Below are 17,939 nucleotides of genomic sequence, written 5' to 3'. Positions count from 1 at the left end.
TCAGGGACACAATCTGAGCTCGGTTTCTGAGTCCCCCACACAAAGCCAGGGTTGGATTCTCTCCCCAGTGACAGAGGCTGGTGGGAAAGTGAAGATCGGGGCCTCATTACCAGCATCAAAAAATGTCACCTGCCCCCGTTCACAGTCCAGACAAACCTGGATCCTGCTGGGGACCCAGCTCAGGGGCAGGGGGGTCACAGCAGGGGAGGTGAGAGCCTGGAACTGACCCCACCAGCACCGCTGCACAGCCCAGATCCCACCCTCAGGGTTAAGGCCGATCCCTCCCTTCCTGTTCTCGGGCCACCCCCACAGCCCAGGATCCCCCCTTCTCCACCTCCACCTCCCAGCAATGAGGTGAATCCCTTACAGCCCAGCACAGAGGGATCAGGTTCAAATTCCTCAGGGTTGCCAGGGGGATCCTGCCGTGTGTCGTCCCATTTCACACGTTTCCGATCCTCCGAGCTGAGGATGAGCCGTGTCTGGATCGAGAATCACATTGGCTGAGGAGAGAGACATTCAGAGAGTTCCAGGCAGAGCTCGGCCCCGGGGGAGGGTTTGATCATGTCCGTGACAGAATCTGCCCCAGCTGGAGAGTGACTCAGGGCCTCTCCTTCCTCAGAGGTGGACTAAGCTAGAGGCCTCTGGGGCCCTGAGCTAGAGGAAGTGCAGGCCTCCTCACCTCACCTTCCACCTGCAGCTCCGGCCCCATTCTGCCTGCCGCCCCACCCTTTCCTGCCCCTTCCCCGGGGCCCCACCCCTGTCCCCCCCATTCTGCCCCCCACTGCAGCCCTGCAATCTTTTTTCTACTTGTAACCCTTCTGCCTGTCAGAGTTGGCAGCAACAAGGGCCGGGTTCAATATCTAGGGGATCCATTCCAATAACACAATGCAAACCGGCTCGAGCCCCCACCCAGTGACCTGGGACAAATATATACCACCCCCGCTGGGCGCCTCCAAGAGGGAATACTTCCCCTCTCGCAAGCACATAGTCTGAGTGTAGCAAAAAGCCTTTTAATAACAGAGAGAAACAATGTGGCATTATGTTGGGGAAACACCACCAACAGGATTCGTAACACAACCCATGAGCAAAAGCCCACCCCAAGCAAATTTGGGGCATGCCCTTTCCCTTTGGTTCTTGAGTCCAGCAACCCCAAATCACCCAAAGTCCCAAAAGTCCAATGACCCAAAAGTCTCTGTCCCTGGTCAGGGCAGCCCCAGAGTTCACAAGTTTATCTGCAGAGCTTTACCTCCCAACCTGGGTGGAGATGGGGCGGGGGGGGAAGAGAGGTAAGGGGCACCTTACATGATCTGAAGCTGACCACCCCACAGCTCCATAGGCCTTCTCTCCGCTCCACCAGCTGCCCCACAAACTGCTTTGCTCAGCTCCGCGGCCCACAAACAGCTCCTGCCGTCCCACGAACTGCTCCACCAGCCTGTCCACAAGGCACTCCAGCCATCCCAGAAACTGCTCTACAATATATCTTCAGGCTCCCCCACTACCTAACACAATGCTCAGTGATTTCAGCTCTTAGGTGAAGTCAGCTTGCAATAGGGGAGCCTCAGTGCTGGTGCACCATTAGCCCAAAGTGAGCTCAGCAGCCTGTAACTAGACTCCTAACAGAATCAAAATTAGCTCTGATATTCCCCAGTGGAGAGAAGAAGAAGCACAATTAGCATGTAAGGCCCTTACCCAAGGGCCCACACCATCAAACATTAATACTTATCCCCAGCCTCTCTCAAGTCACAGAGTTTTGGAACCCATGTCCCTTGCCTAGCGAGTGCTACTTAGTTGATGGTGAGTCCCTCCATCATAACAAAAGGCCCAGTACAGTTCCAAGCACAGTTCCCATAATCAGGGTAATAACAATTTATTCTTCCTGCCCCAATAACAGAGACACTGGGGATCCCACAGCAGCCAAAGTGACCATTTGGACAGCTATGGCCTCATTCTAGGCGGGGTGGGTGTGCCTATGCAAATGAGATCAGCTCCTGAAGTTCTTTTCCACAACTTGCCACACCTCACCACCAGATGTCAGGGTGAAGCTTATTCTGACACTGCTTACATACTTTCTGCCCGCCACCCCACAGCGGCCCCAAGACCGGAGAAGCTTCTGTCCCCCTGCCATGGCCCCAGGCTGCAGTGGGGAGTGAGAGGCCCCCCAGTCCTGAGGCCATGGCGGGTAGCAAGACCTCCTCCAGTCCTGGGGCTGCCGTGGGGGTCCGGGCACTGGGGCTTCCCCTGCCACCCCCAGCACTTTGGTGGGGGACCAGAGTTGGGGCACTGGGGCTTCTCCTCCTCATGCTTCTGCTGAGGACAGGATCAGGGGGCACTGGGAACTTCCCCAACACCCCCTGGCTCTGCCAGGGATGTGGTCAGGGGGCATGGGGGGCTTCCCCTGCTCCCGGCTTCTGCTGGGGAGCAGGACGGGGGGCTTCCCCTGCCACACCTGCCCACCTGGTGTAGGCATATTCTTAATATTTGTGATTCTGTTCATAATAAATTGTAAACCTGCAATATTGATTTATAATGTTTGTAAATCTGCATTTATAATTCTTCTATTTGACATAATTGTAAACCTGCAATATTGATTTATAATATTTGTAAATCTGCATTTATAATTCTTCTATTTGACATAATTGTAAACCTGCAATATTGATTTATAATGTTTGTTAATCTGCATTTATAATTCTTCTATTTGACATAATTGTAAATCTGCAATATTGATTTACAATTCTGTATTAAAGCTTGCAAACCGTACCTTGCAAACTGCTCAATTGGCTCTGCTTTCTCTAAATTGATACTTTCTCTCACCTGTTATTAAGATTGACGCTTGTAAAACTAAATGGCTTAATTGATTCTGCTTTCTCTGTATTGACGCTTTCCATTGATTGTAATTGAGATTGAAGCTTATAAATGTAAACCAATCAATTAACGTGACTTTCTCAAATGGTTATGTTCCATTGGCTTTACTTTGCAAACGGATACTTTGTGATAGAGATTGACATGCTTTTTTGTAACGCCCGCGAAGAGCCGCGAATTGGAGCGGCGCTCATCGAAATGTCACATAGAGACTCCCACCCTCTATAGTTTGGATCAGGAATGTTAAAAAACGGGGAGTCTCAAATAAATAACACCTTTGTATGATAAAAGAAAGTCAATACCGAAGGAATGTTAAGAGACAGGGAGTCTCAAATAAATAACAATACTCAGTGAAATGAGAAATGTGTTTTTATTAATGTAAGGAATGTATGTGAGTGAATGGTGGGTTTTGAATAATCAGGGAAGTGCCAGCCTAGGAATTTAACATCAATTGGCTGAAGAAGACACCAGGTGGAGACAACCAGAGAACCCCACCGGAGGGCAAACTGGGATCCACCCGACCAATTCAAAGGATGAAGAAAGCTGATGAGCACCTGACAGCCGTCCTGGAGCCGTCATGACGAACAATATGACAAAGCAAATTCCACGGACTGGCATAGGAAGAAATTCCTATAAAAATGGACACTAAGGACTGAGAACTTTGAGTCTCCAGTTCTGCCACTACCCTTCAGGAGCATCGGATGCGTATCTGACACGGACTCGGCTCCACTCTCGTGTACAGGTTACCTGGCCAGTACTCTGTCACGAGCAACTTCTAGGCTGGTAACTATAATCCCTATGCAGAACTGGTATGAATGAATGAATATATATATATATATAGTTAAGTAAGGAATAAGTAACAATACGACAGTGTGAGTTTTATATTTCTTTTTATTATATTTACAATAAATGTGGCATTTTGCCTTGTCCCTTTAATAAGATCCTGCTGGTTTTTATTTTATTGGTATAACACTGGTGCTGCTGCTGGGGAGTGAGGTCGGGGTGCGGGGGCTTTCATGGCAGATTTTTTCCAGGGGCCCCCATTTGGCTGGGGTCCCTGGGCATGGGCCCTGTAGGCCCAGTGGCTATTCCACCACTGTCCTTCCTCCAGGATTTAGCCAGCTCTGAATAGGGAGCAGCTCTGAGATCTCAGCAAAGTGCAGGGAAGAGTCACTGCCCTGGCAGAGATGGGCCAGCCATGGTACAAAAGGATCAGTTGGGCCAGGACTGAGACTCAGGCTCTTTCATCTCCTGTCCCCCTTTCCCCAAGGAGGGGACTAGAGACCTAGGTGCCATGGGGAGCCCAACAGAGTGGCCAGAAGCTGAGACCCCTCTGGTCTCATTGGCACGGCTTACCTCCCCCTGCCATTTCTAGTCCCAATCTTAAACTCTCACCTGTGTCTGAGCTATTGAAGACCTCAAATTGTGGTTTAAAGACTCCCAGGAGCAGAGAATCCTCCAGCAAGTGACCTGTGCCCCATGTTACAGAGGAAGGCCAAAAACCTCCAGGGCCTCTTCCAATCTGCCCTGGAGGAAAATTCCTTCCCGACCCCAAATATGGCGATCAGCGAAACCCTGAGCACATGGGCAAGATTCACCGGCCAGACACCCAGGAAAGAATTCTCTGTAGTAACTCAGATCCCACCCCATCTAACATCCCATCACAGGCCATTGGGCCTATGTACCATGAATAGTTAAAGATCATCACTGTGGGGAGAGAAAAGATATCCCTGCACCCTCAGCCTAGGTGACAGCAAGGGCAGTCAGGGGGAAAGGGCAGGAGAAGGATGGAGAACAAGCAGAGAGGTGACTGGAGACCCGAAGGAAGAGATGACAGATGAGAGGAGAGAGAACAGTACTGAATGAGGAGGGGATTGGGTCAGGGAAGGCAAAGGGCAGTAGCAAGAGGAAGATTATAGACAGTTTGCTGTGTGGCTGTGAAAACAGCAACTCACCTGCCCATTCCTTCCAACCAGCCACCATCACCAAACCTCCAGTCCCATCCACCTGCCTCCTCTCCTGATCCCTCCACAACAGCCCCATTCAACTGACTGCCTGCTGCTCTCCCCCCGACCCTCCTGTTCCTGCCGGGCACTGCCTGCCTTCCGGTCCCTTCCAAATGCCGCCCCACCCCTCAATTTTCTGGTCCCTTCTCCCCAGTCTTGATGTGTCACCCTCTTTGCACTGTCATGACTTTCCCACTGTGCTCTCTCTGTCTCTAGCACCCAGGTCCATGTCTCTGTGCACAGTTTATTTCCCCCATGTCTCCCCATTTGTTACTTGAAATGTCTTTGTCTCTCTCTAATCTCTGAATTTTAGCTTTTATCTTTCATTTTACTCTGTTTCCAGTCTCTGAATTTTTAATGCTGAGTTGTTGGGCATTTAAGGTCAGGCGTTTAAGGATTCCGTTTTCTCCTGTTCCATGGTCCATGGCTCTGTTCCCCAGTGGGATGTGTGGAGGAACGGCCCTGGGGAGCTGGAGGGTAGGACAGCTGTCTGGGACACATCAGTGGCTGGGTGGCCAGGCTGGGTGGCGTGCCAGGAACCTCTGCAGGTGGGACGGCACACGAAGGCAAAGGAGGGACAGGAGGAGGAGATACAATACTGTCCAGATTCGTTGCTGTACGTCAGGACATGTCTGCACAACCTCCCTCCCCTCACGATGTGAAATGCAGGATGTTGCCCGGCTGCCTCCATGAGCCCAGCTGGCTCTAAGCAGGTCAGGTGGAAGATACCGGCGCCCCCCTGGGCCATGGCACCCTGAGCGGTGGCTGATCTCGTCCACCCCTCATCGAGCCCGGCTTGTGAGCTCTGCCCTGAACGCTGACATCCCCTCCCATGGCCACAGCCAGGGGAAAGAAGCGACACGTTCGAACTGGAGGTGAGATTTGGACATTGATAGAATCTGAACTTTAGTTGCCTTCTTCTACAGGTGCTGCAGTTCTTCCCAGACCTGAAATCAGCGTTGAGGGCTCATCTGAACACATGTCTTAACAGAATTCAGTGTTGTTGAGAGGTCACTCGTCCGGAATGAAAACGGACCATCGTCTTTTTGAGAGGTTTGTCCCCTGTCTAGCACTCGGTCAAAACCAGACCTGGTTTTGTTCAGTGTTGAATGCCCCCTCCATCTTTTAACAATGGTGTCCCACAGGTGGTGTGAGCTTGCACTCACTATCACACCGGCAGGGGTGTGGTCACACCAGACGGGGTGGGCCCACGCCATTCCCGGCAGTCAGGAAATGTACAGTATCACGTGAATGTGTGAGTGGCAACATTAATGACATAAATAAATAAAATCTCAGTAACCCCCAGTACCCAGCGTGTGAGCATTTCTCTGTCAGCGGCCACACTGTTACCAGACTCTTTTTTATGATCAGAATAGCTAGTGCCTATACGGGTGTTAATAATTATAAATTAGACTTTCCCTTCTGTCCTGACATTGCAAGCCTGCTAACAAAGACCCGGTTCTCTTGCCATTCGTGTCACTGGCCAATCTCCCCTTGAATTCCATGGGAGCAGGTCTGGGGCCAGGAAGGGGAAATTTGAAAGGGGGTAGGAGGAAAGTGTTTTCTTTTGGCTCCTCTGAATATGATATGAAGGCTAGAGGGCAGCTGGGGCATGGGAGGAGATGGGATATTTCCCCTCCAGAGTAGCAAGTTTTTGTCCCTGAAGACAGTCTGTTGGGGTTAGGGGTCAGCATCCTTAACCAAAGGCAGAGAATGAGCATGAATGTGTTGGCTCCGGGTGCAATTTTCAAAATCTCCAAAGTGCTTAAGCCCTATTTTCCAAAGGCACCTAGGAGACTAAGTCCAGTAGAAACCCAGTCTTCTCTCCCCACCACCAAACTCATGCCCATGTTACCCTTCATCTAGTCTACTGACCCTGAATAGAAGCAAATGATAAAGGAAACATTTCTTTTGCTCCCATTCCTCTGCTGGCTTGTTGATTTCCCAAGCTGGATGGTTCATCTTCCTGTCTGACACTGGCCAAGGCCTGACTAACTCAGCAGACACATGTTAACACACATCACACACCCTTTGGCTCAGCCTGATGCAAGATCAGCCCCATCACACATTGACTGCAAAGATCACAGTGTTTCTGGGGTTGGACCGTTAACCAGTCCCCCTCGTGTGTGTGTATTATGATACAATCTCCAATTACATGATCACACACTGGTTTTGGCCACAGGACCCCTGCCTTATTCTTTCGCTGCCCTGGATGGAGGCACTAGGGGTGAGAATTAAGGCTGTAAAGGGAAGGATCAAACTGCCATTTCCTAACTAGCAAGTGTCTGACTCATTGTAACCTAAATCATTTTCTGTTCAGGGGTTTTGTGTAATATTCTATACGTTTACCATGTCCCCTCTCGCTCCTCTCTTTTACCCAGGACTTGACTAGCCTGAAGAAGTTTGTATCAGAGGGAAATTTTGCTACCTCACTTCTTGTCATGTCCTCCTTGTGCACAGTAGGTTGTAGGGCTCCTACTAACAGGTCAGGCTTCTGTACCAGATATGGCAAGACGTGTCTTTTCTTAAGAGCGAGTCTGCCCTTGAAACGTTGCATATATGCTCACTCGGGAGGGGCTTTCCCTTCACTGTGGTTAATTCAACTCCCCAGCTAGGGTAAGCAGACATCCCGGTATTATCGGGACAGTCCCGATTTTAGAAGATTTGTCCCGCCTCCCGACCTCACATCGGCCGGGACGCCCTTCGTCCCGACATCGGGACCGTCCGGGCCGCAGCCGCGGCGCCGCCGCTCACCGCTTCCCAGGGCAGCTCCCGCCACCTGCCCGCCCGCCGGCAGGAGCGCCGCATGCTGCAGGGGCGGGTCTTGCAGGCGCCGGGCGGGGGCAGAGAGCCCTCCCCCCCGATCCAACCCAAGAGCCCTCCGCCCCCCCCCACCCCGACCTGACCTGACCCGTGACCCTAGGAGCCAGAGACCTCCCAGCAGGGCTGGTGAGTGCGGCCAGGGAAGGGGGCAGGGTCAAGGCTGGTGCAAGAATGTTTTGCACCCTAGGCAAAACTTCCACCTTGCGCCCCCCCCTGAGCCCTGCAGCAGCTCCCCACCCCCCCCTCCACCCTGAGGCGACCCCCCTGCTGCAGATCCCAGCTGCCGCCCAGCCTCCTTCTCTCCCCCACTTTGGCCTGGGCAGCCGTGCGGCAGCTCCCTGCCCCAGCTCACCTCTGCGCCGCCTCCTCCCCGAGCACGCTGCAGCCGCCCCACTTCTCCCACCTCCCAGGCTTGTGGCCCAGTGGTTGCACCGGCCCTGGGCAGGGTGTGATGGTGAGTGCCCGGGAGGTGTGTGTGGGGTGCTGGGCTGGGAGGGTGTGGAGGGCACTGGGCAGTGTGGGAGGTTTGTGTGTTTTGGGGTGCGAGGCAGTGGGGGCCTGTTGGGGGGTGCTGGGAAGTGGGGGAGATCTGCGTGTGTCAGGGCACTGGGCAGTGGGGGGGTCTGTGGGCGACATTGTGTCGTGGTGATGGTGGGGCTGTGGAGAAGGGCACTGGAAGGAAGGGAGGGGAAATCTGTGTGTATTGGGAATCTGTCTCTTCTTCCCCCCCCTTCCCGGTCGCCCAATGTGTCCTGATATTTCATTCTTGCAGTTTGGTCACCCTATCCCCAACAGGCGGTACCTGGTCAATGGAAGAATTCTTCCACTGATCTAGAGCTTTCTACGCTGCCGGTTAGGTCAGCTTAAGAACGTTGCTCAGGGCTGTTCACACCTGAGCATTGTTTCTGGGTCGACTTAGCTAAGGGCAGGTCTACACTGAAAAGCCACTTTAATGCACGGCTAGCTTGGCTGTTACCCGCTCCGGTAAGCGACCTTACCGCTGGCACCACCTAGTAGCTCAATATTACAATCGTTTTATCATTCAATTACACGGCTCCTGTCTCTGGGCTCCACGATCATTAATAAATAAATTAAACAACACTGGACCTAGTATCTATAAACTTGAGGAACCTGCTGTTAACCTTTTCTACGATAAGTGATTATTTATTTCTGTTCTTTGGTTTCTGTCTTCTGCACGTTTTTTACCCTTGACAATACTTTGTCTCACTCCATTACTACTTAGGTTCTTGAATAGCCTCTTGTGAGGGACTTCCCCAAAAGCCTTTTCAAGGTCTAAGTATAGGATGTCACCTCATTCTCCTTTACACACTAGTTTACTGATATGATGAAAGAATCCTAAGAGATTAAAAGTGAGTCATGATTTTCATTTGCAGAAATGTTGCTGACTCGAACCTATCTTATCATGATCTCCCGGGTGTTTTGTGATTCTCTTTTTAATTATCGTTTGTAGTGTTTTGCCAGGTACAGTTGCAAAACCTCCCAGTGTGTCATTCCCTGGAGCAATCCTAGGTTCCTTTAAAAATATAGGTATCATGTTTGCTGCCCTACAGTTCTCCAATCCATCTCTTCAGACACCTGATCTCCTTCAGAACTCTTGGATGTGCCATATGCAGCTGGTGAAATTTTACTTTATAATATCACTTTCTTCTGCTCATACTTCAGTCTCTGATAGTACCTGATGTAAAGAAATCTTTTAGCTTCTTAGCAACATCCTTCATCTCCTCCCTTCCCTCAACCCCAACCACACCCGTCTCTCTCACACTTCCCCATTGAACATCAGTGACATGATGATTGCATGGTTGGTGCCAACCTGAGTTGCAGCCCCCTGGAAGAAGTATCATTCCTCTCAGGGCCCATGCTCATGATCTCCTGTGCATCCCTCCATTCTTCTCCCACTCCCTAGCCCTAAGCTTACTCATCCCCCATTACACTCCCTTCCTGTCCAACCTACTCCAAGAAATTCCAGAACTGTAATTACCTGGACAGACTATGATCCTTCTCCAGTCTGAAACCAAACACAGAGAGAGGGATGAGAACTCCGCTGAGCAAATGCAACAATATCAAGGCTTTGCGATGAAGAGCAGCAGGCTTAAGCTGAACCCAGGCAAGACCAAAGTGATTCTGGTCAAAAAGAGGGAAATATTTTGAAGAACTAGATGAGACACTGCCCCTTCACTCCATTGAATTTCTACAGCCCCCATTCACGAAAGAGGTGCAAAGCCTCAGGGTCCTATCTGACCCCTCCCTATGCTTAGGTGACCAGATAGCGTCAGCGACTAAAGATACCAGCTTACTAGGATGCTCTGCATCTTCCTGTGGACAAGGACCTGGCCACAGTGATCCCGGCCTCTGCCACCTCCAGCCTGGATTACTGTAGTTCACTGTATCTGAAGCTGAAAGTGAAAGCTCCAGCTGGTACACAGTGAAGCTGCCTGCCTTTTCCAGGGCTTAGGCCACTATGAAAAAATCAGCCCCATATTCAAGTCGCTCTGCTGGCTCCCAGTCACCTTCTGATGCCGTGCCAATTTCAGGCCTTGGTCCTAAGCAGCAAATCAATTAAAGAATCCAGCCCCAGACACATTAATGATCAAACTTCTATGTTAGAACCGCTGCCAGAGCTGTGCTCCTCTGAGCCGGTGCTGATCACAAATCCCAGGACAATGTGCACGAGAGCTGGAGACGAAGCATTCTCGGCCAAAGGGATCTGGCTCTGGAACAAACTTCCAGAGGAGATCAGGAGAATCGAGAATCTGGCCACCTCTAGGAACGGCTGCAAAACCTTCCTGTTCCAAAATGCCTTTCCACTACAGCAAGAATGAAACTCTCAACTCTGATACATCTTCTAACCAAACAAAAAAAGCAAAAACCCTACCCCAAGCAGAGTTTTTACTGTCAAAAGGAGAAGAGCCAGCGACTCCAAGAAGTTGTCCAGGGACTTTGTTATCTGTATCGAATTTCTCTACAATACCTCACTCACCTTGACATGACTGCAACTGCACTAGAGAGAGAGAGAGAGAGGTTTCAGAGTCCCAGCCGTGTCAGTCTGTATCCGCAAAAAGAACAGGAGGACTTGTGGCACCTTAGAGACTAACCAATTTATTTGAGCATGAGCGTTCGTGAGCTACAGCTCACTTCATCGGATGCATACTGGGGAAAGTATAGAGAGAGAGGTGTATGGGGATAGATAGATAGACAGATATTCAATACAGACGGCCCCTGGGTTAGGCCAGACCTGACTTACACAAATCCACACGTATAGAAAAAGTTCCGTAAGCTAGAAATAGCAGGGTTTTTTTTTTTTGTTTTTTGTGGTTTTGTGTGTAATGGTCGGGTACACGTTTCCTACTTACACAAAATGTGAGTTACGCAAGGTGTTCCGGAACGGAACGATTGCGTAAGTCGGGGGGAGCGTCTGTACCATGGAAAAGGCTGCATTAAAGAAAAACTTACCAAGTTCTCTTTGAAGGTCACCTAAGTAATACAGAAAGAAATATACACTAATTACATGCTTCCTTTAGAGGATAGAATTAGCACCGGTGCTGACTTTCCAAAGTGCTGGGGGGTGCTCGACCCCCGGCTCTTCCCCAGGCCCCACCCCCACTCCACCCCTTCCCCCATGGCCCCACCCACATCCCACCTCTTCCCACCCCCGCTCCACCCTCTCCCCTGAGCACACCGCATCCTCGCTCCTCTCCTTCCCTGTCAGCCTCCTGCACGCTGCGAAACAGCTGATTGTGGTGGGCGGGAGGCGCGGGGAGGGAGGGAAGAGGCGGGCAGAAGGCACTGGGCGGCTGGGGGAGAGCTGATAGGGGGGCTGCCGGTGGGTGCTGAGTACCTACCATTTTTTCCCTGTGGGTGCTCCAGCCCCAGAGCGCCCACGGAGTTGGCATCTATGAGAATTAGCCCCAGCCTCCCATTTACAGCCTATCCCTCCCAAATCCATTTATCCCCTCTATGAGCAGGGAAACTACGGAGGTCTGGGGGTCCCTTTCCGACGCACGGGCAGGGCACAGAGAACCTCTAAAAGCCTTCCGTAGCTGCTATACTCCCCTTGATCTGAGGGCTTGTCTACCTGGGCACTTTACAGGGCTGCAACTTTCTCGCTCAGGGGTGTGAAAAAACACACCCCTGAGCACAGCAAGTTCAGCGCTGTAAACTGCCAGGAGAAACAGTGCCCCAGCGCTGGGAGCTATTCTCCTCATGGAGGTGGGTTGGTTTTTTTTTATAGTGCTGGGAGAGCTCTCTCGTCCCCTGCAAGGATTCCACAAAAATCTGCAAAAAGAAAAGGAGGACTTGTGGCATCTTAGAAACTAACCAATTTATTTGAACATAAGCTTTCGTGGGCTACAGCTCACTTCATCGGATGCATTCAGTGGAAAGTGTAGAAGATCTTTTTATATACACACAAAGCATGAAAAAATACCTCCTCCCACCCCACTCTCCTGCTGCTAATAGCTTATCTAAAGTGATCACTCTCCTTACAATATGTATGATAATCAAGGTGGGCCATTTCCAGCACAAATCCAGGTTTTCTCACCCCCCCACCCCCCACCCCCACACACAAACCCACTCTCCTGCTGGTAATAGCCCATCCAAAGTGACCACTCTCTTTACAATGTGTATGATAATCAAGGTGGGCCATTTCCAGCACAAATCCAGGGTTTAACACGAACGTCTGGGGGGGGGGGGTAGGAAAAAACAAGGGGAAATAGGTTACCTTGCATAATGACTTAGCCACTCCCAGTCTCTATTCAAGCCTAAGTTAATTGTATCCAATTTGCAAATGAATTTCAATTCAACAGTTTCTCGCTGGAGTCTGGATTTGAAGTTTTTTTGTTTTAATATTGTGACCTTTAGGTCTGAGATCGAGTGACCAGAGAGACTAAAGTGTTCTCCGACTGCTTTATGAATGTTATAATTCTTGACATCTGATTTGTGTCCATTTATTCTTTTACGTAGAGACTGTCCAGTTTGACTTCACTCCCATTTCTCTGATGCCCTGATATGTGTCATAACGTATGTTACAACAGTACAGCATATCAGAGAGTCATTTTCTTTGTCACTGAACAAAGAATGTCATTATAATGAGAACAGGGTTGTCCATAAATCCACACGGTCTTGCTCTCTGTTGTTCTTTTTCTCTATATTTCACTGTGGATCTTTTGCAAAAAATCCTCTGTAGTCCCAATTCCTGCCACCTGTTGAAATGAAGGGCACCGATATCCTCACCTCATCAGCCTCTCTCAGAGATTGCTGATGCTATGCTGAAAGTGCTAATGGCTACCATGAGGGGGTCCTTTTGATCCAAAGAGAATCACAGCCCCTGTTAAAGCCAGGGGGTGTGCGCAAACACCCTCTTTGGGGCTCAACAGGAAGAGCAATGAAGCCTCTTCATGTATCAGAGTAACAGCCGTGTTAGTCTGTATTCGCAGAAAGAAAAGGAGGACTTGTGGCACCTTAGAGACGAACCAATTTATTTGAGCATAAGCTTTCGTGAGCTACAGCTCACTTCATCGGATGCATACTGCGGAAAATACAGAAGATGTTTTTATACACACAGACCATGAAAAAATGGGTGTTTATCACTACAAAAGGTTTTCTCTCCCCCCACCCCACTCTCCTGCTGGTAATAGCTTATCTAAAGTGATCACTCTCCTTACAATGTGTATGATAATCAAGGTGGGCCATTTCCAGCACAAATCCAGGTTTTCTCCCTCCCCCCTGCCCCCCCCCCCCCAGAAACCCACTCTCCTGTTGGTAATAGCTTATCTAAAGTGAGACATGTAGTGAGAGAGCTGAAAATAATAGGAGCTAAAATCCAAGGCACTGGGCCGGGTGGCGTGGCTATCTGGAAGAGGCGCAGAATCCCTCTGGTCTCCCACTTCATGGGGACTGCAACACTAGGTGAATTTCACCCTCAGTGAAGATGAAGTGAGCTGTAGCTCACGAAAGCTCATGCTCAAATAAATTGGTTCGTCTCTAAGGTGCCACACGTCCGCCTGTTCTTTTTGCGGATACAGACTAACACGGCTGGGACTCTGAAACCTATTTTAAATAATGTTTTCTTTATGATTTGCTGCTACCTACATACTGGATTGTTATCAATTCCGTATCTCTGATATTTCATGTGACTTTCAAGTTGATGTAACCTTTTAATTATTATTTATAATTAATACGAATAATAGGGGGTCAATTAAGAGAAAAACTGAACTAAATATTTTAAAAGATATTTCCCTAAACATTGGTATATAAAGCAAAGAGAAATATGTAAAAGTGAATTTGGAATATTTTCAGTTAATGCAGACTGAAAGGAGTGTTTTCATTATATCAATTCCTAGAACCAAGTTACTAATTAAACATTTTATTCATGCTGAATAATTTTGTGTCTACACGACAGATAAGGATCAAAAAGTAACTTGTCATTTGCAAGGATTTATCATTCTAAAGTTTTGAATTCCTTATGAGATTAGGGCCAGATTTTTAAAGGTGTTTGGGGCCTACCCCGTTGATTTCAATGGGAGTTCCGTTTCCAAATATCATAAAAAAGCTAGCCCTTAGAGCCCAGTCCTGATTCCTTCTATGTGATGTATTCCCATTCACTTTGCTGGGAGATGTAGGGGTGCAAGGAATGTAAGAGCCGTTTCTAAAATTATCAACATTATTCTTTTAGTGATATGACTTGTGCTTTCCAACACCCACTGAAATCAAAGTCACAGCTCTGATTGATGCGAGTGGTCCAGCATCAGGGCTTCAAATGTCTTCTGGGTTAAAAACATGAAATTTGAGGACAGAAATTTGTACAAAAGGTTTCATTGCAGGAGGAAAGAGTATGACACTTACTAATTACTGCATCGTGTGCCTCTAAAAAATAAACAGAAATAAAGATACATTCTTATTAGGAGCATTTTTCCTTGGTTATAGGGTTGTCTGAGTTTTGTGAAAGTTGCACAGTGATTATATGCTTCATGAGGCTTCGATGGGTTTAATGTTTTCAACACCAAGAGAAAAACATTTTCCTTTCTCCGTCTCTTAGGTGTTATTTCTCACTAGTGCCAGCACTACATTTAAGGCTGAAATTTCACGTCTATTTGAACTCCTGTTTTCTACGGTGTATAGCTTTTTCATATGACCTATTGGGGTAATTTATCAGGCTTAGTCTCACCCCAATTCCTTTTTAACATTAAATGAAAGGACAAACAACTGCTCCCAAAATGAACTTACCCACAGTCTCTGTGATGATTCAACTTTGACCAAACTATTTACTTGTCAGATGAGGACATTTGGGGGCACGCAGCCTTCCTGGTCTCCCACTTCCTGGTCTCTCCAGTGCTGAGAGAATTTCACCCTCAGTGAAGATACATTTTAAAGAATCTTTTCTTTATGATTTCTCATTATCTACATACTAAGCTATTATCAATACGTTATTTTGTGTCTACACTAGAGACAAATATCCAAAAGTAACTGATTATTCTTAAGGACTTATAGTTCTAAAGATTAGAATTGCTTATGGAATTAGGGCCAGATTTTTAAAAGTATTTAGGTGCCCAACTCCCACTGATATCAATGGGAGTTGGGTGTCCAAATATTATTAAAATGCTAGCCCTTAGAGACCAGTCCTCCTTCCTTGCATATCACACAGTCCTGTTGGCTTTGCTGGGAGTTTTAGGCATGCAAGGAAAGTAATATCAGGCCCTAAAATTATCAGTATTATTCTTTTAGTGATGAGAGTTGTGCGTTTAGTGTTTGATCCCACACCCACTGAAATCAAAGTCACAGCTCTAACTGATGTTCGTGGTGCAGTATCTGGGCTTCAACCTTTGTCTGGATTAAATAATTAAACTTGAGGAGACAAACTTGTACAAAAGATTTACTTCTTAGGAGGAAAGAATACGAGACTTACCAATTTCTCTACCCCGTTCCCCTAAAATAAACAGAAACAAATATAAATTATTAAGATTTTTTCCCCTTTGTTACGCAAGTGTCTGCATTTTGTGAAAGTTGCACAGTGATTATATAATTCATAAGCCTTTGAGAGGTTTAATGTTCTCAACACCAGGGGGAAAAAGGGTTTCCTTTCTCCATTTGCTACATGTTTTTTCTCACTATTGTCAGTACTCAAGTTTAGGATGAGAGCTGATGTCTATTCAATCCCCTGCTTTCTACGGTGCATAACTTTTTCATATAACCTTTTGGGGTGAAATTTATCAGGCTTTGTCTCATCACAATTCCTTTTTAACATTAGATGCAATGACAAACAACTGCTCCCAAAATAAAATTACACATACTCTTTATAATGACCTGACTTTGTACCAAATATTTACTTGTCAGTTGAGGAAAAGGATCTTTACTAATTCATAGTGTCTACTGGGACTGAGGAGGGTTCCCCTGCATTGCCCAGTGGAAAATTTCATTCTTGTTCTTTTTTCATTTATTAGAAGAACATTTCTTGCTAATTTCACTATATTTTCTCCTATAACATTTACCTTTTATTTTCAGTAAATAAACAGAGAGGCCAAGGACACCAAAAAAACCCACCAGGATCACACACAGAGCCACCAAAAAGAACAGGAGGACTTGTGGCACCTTAGAGACTAACCAATTTATTTGAGCATAAGCTTTCGTGAGCTACAGCTCACTTCATCGGATTCACCCTTGGGAAAAAGTGATCTGAAAAATAAAACCCCAGGATTTGCATTAGTTTGGAAGCAGGGACAAAGTCAATTTTTTTTGGATTGCACACATAAATAAAAACTCCCCAGCAACGCTTGAGTGTCATAAGAGTGAAAACATGACGTCATCTACACTAAAGACCAGAAACAGATTTTAAAAATGACTCCAACCAACACAGCTTTAACAATGATTTACCTGTGAATGAACAGGCCTGATCTGATTCATTGGTATTCAGAGATTCATAGAGTTCAAGGGAAAATTCTTTGCTCATAAAACACTGTTGACTTCAGCGGAGTTATGCCAGCAAATAATTTGGCCCTGACTATTCAGCAACTTCCAGAAATTGCCAAATTAATGAGAATATTTTTGCCATGCACTACTTTCTCCAAATATTTGGATGAATCATAATCACACTTAATCCAAAGAGTAAATGCAGCAAATGAATTAATATTCATTTGTTGTTCTTTAGTTTACAACATTTAAGTCATCTCTGTAGGGTGGACATTTCAAACATGCCTAGGACCTTCTCCACACATGATTTGTGCACTGGTTTACTGAAATTGGTGCAACATTCGTGCAGTCATTCTTAAATTAGTCAATAGATGACCACATAAAAAGACTGCCCCAATTTAACTAAACTAATTAACAGAACCTTAAATTGCAAATCAGCTTCATAGTGTTCTATACCCATTTAGCATAAATCAGTAAGGAACTGACTTAAGCTAAATATATAGGACACTCTGAAACTGAAATAAGAGTGTTCAGACAAGAGGTATCATCAATAACTAAATAGATAATCAGGGCAACTTCTGTGAGTAGACAAAGGCAAAGTGAGTGATGAGCACAAGTCCCATTGAATGCCAATAGAAAGAGCACCACATAAGTTGTGGACATTTCATGTAGTGAAAAGAGAGCAAACAAACCATATTATAAAAATTGCTACATTCAAAAACTGATTGAGGTGAAGTTAGGTTTGTAGGAACAAACTGCTCCAATGGTTTGATGAATATTCATTCTCAAAATCATTCTTTTTTTTTTTTTTAAGTAAGAGTTTCAGGAGATGCAGAGTTAAGATTTAATTTACATGAAACCCAAAACACTGATAACTCCGAATATTCAAAATGAAGGTAATTAGATTGCTTAAATTTTGACCCTGTTAAAATACCAGTCTCCCATCTTCTTTGTTTGTATGTAGATTGTAAAACAGGGGTGGGCAAACTTTTTGGTCCGAGGGCCACATCTGGGTGGGGAAATTGTATGCAGGGCTGGGGCAGGCGGTTGGAGTGCGGGAGGGAGTGCGGGGTGTGGGAGGGGGTGCGGTGTGCAGGAAGGGGCTATGGGCAAAGGGTTGGGGCCGAGAAGGGATGCGGAGTGTATGAGGGGGCACAGGGAAGGGGGTTTGGGTGCAGAAGGGGTGCAGAATGCAGCAGGGGGCTAAGGGAAGGGGGTTGGGATGCAGGAGGGGTGCGGGATGCGGCCGGGGGCTCAGGACAAGGAGTTGGTTTGCGGGGTGCAGGAGGGGTTTGGGCTCCAGCCTGGCGGCACTTATCTGGAGCAGCT

At 47.4% G+C, this 17,939-nt stretch overlaps 2 pseudogenes; both read right to left on the bottom strand.

Annotated features, from left to right (window-relative positions):
• Nucleotides 1-11,130, bottom strand: LOC141978794 (butyrophilin subfamily 2 member A2-like; annotated as a pseudogene).
• Nucleotides 11,131-16,341: 5,211 nt separating this feature from the next.
• LOC141978793 (butyrophilin subfamily 1 member A1-like) overlaps nt 16,342-17,939 on the bottom strand; it is a 31,122-nt pseudogene continuing 29,524 nt past the window's right edge.

Source organism: Natator depressus, chromosome 28, assembly GCF_965152275.1.
Source record: "Natator depressus isolate rNatDep1 chromosome 28, rNatDep2.hap1, whole genome shotgun sequence".
Taxonomy (NCBI): domain Eukaryota; kingdom Metazoa; phylum Chordata; order Testudines; family Cheloniidae; genus Natator; species Natator depressus.
This window is presented reverse-complemented; position numbering and strand designations above follow the sequence as displayed.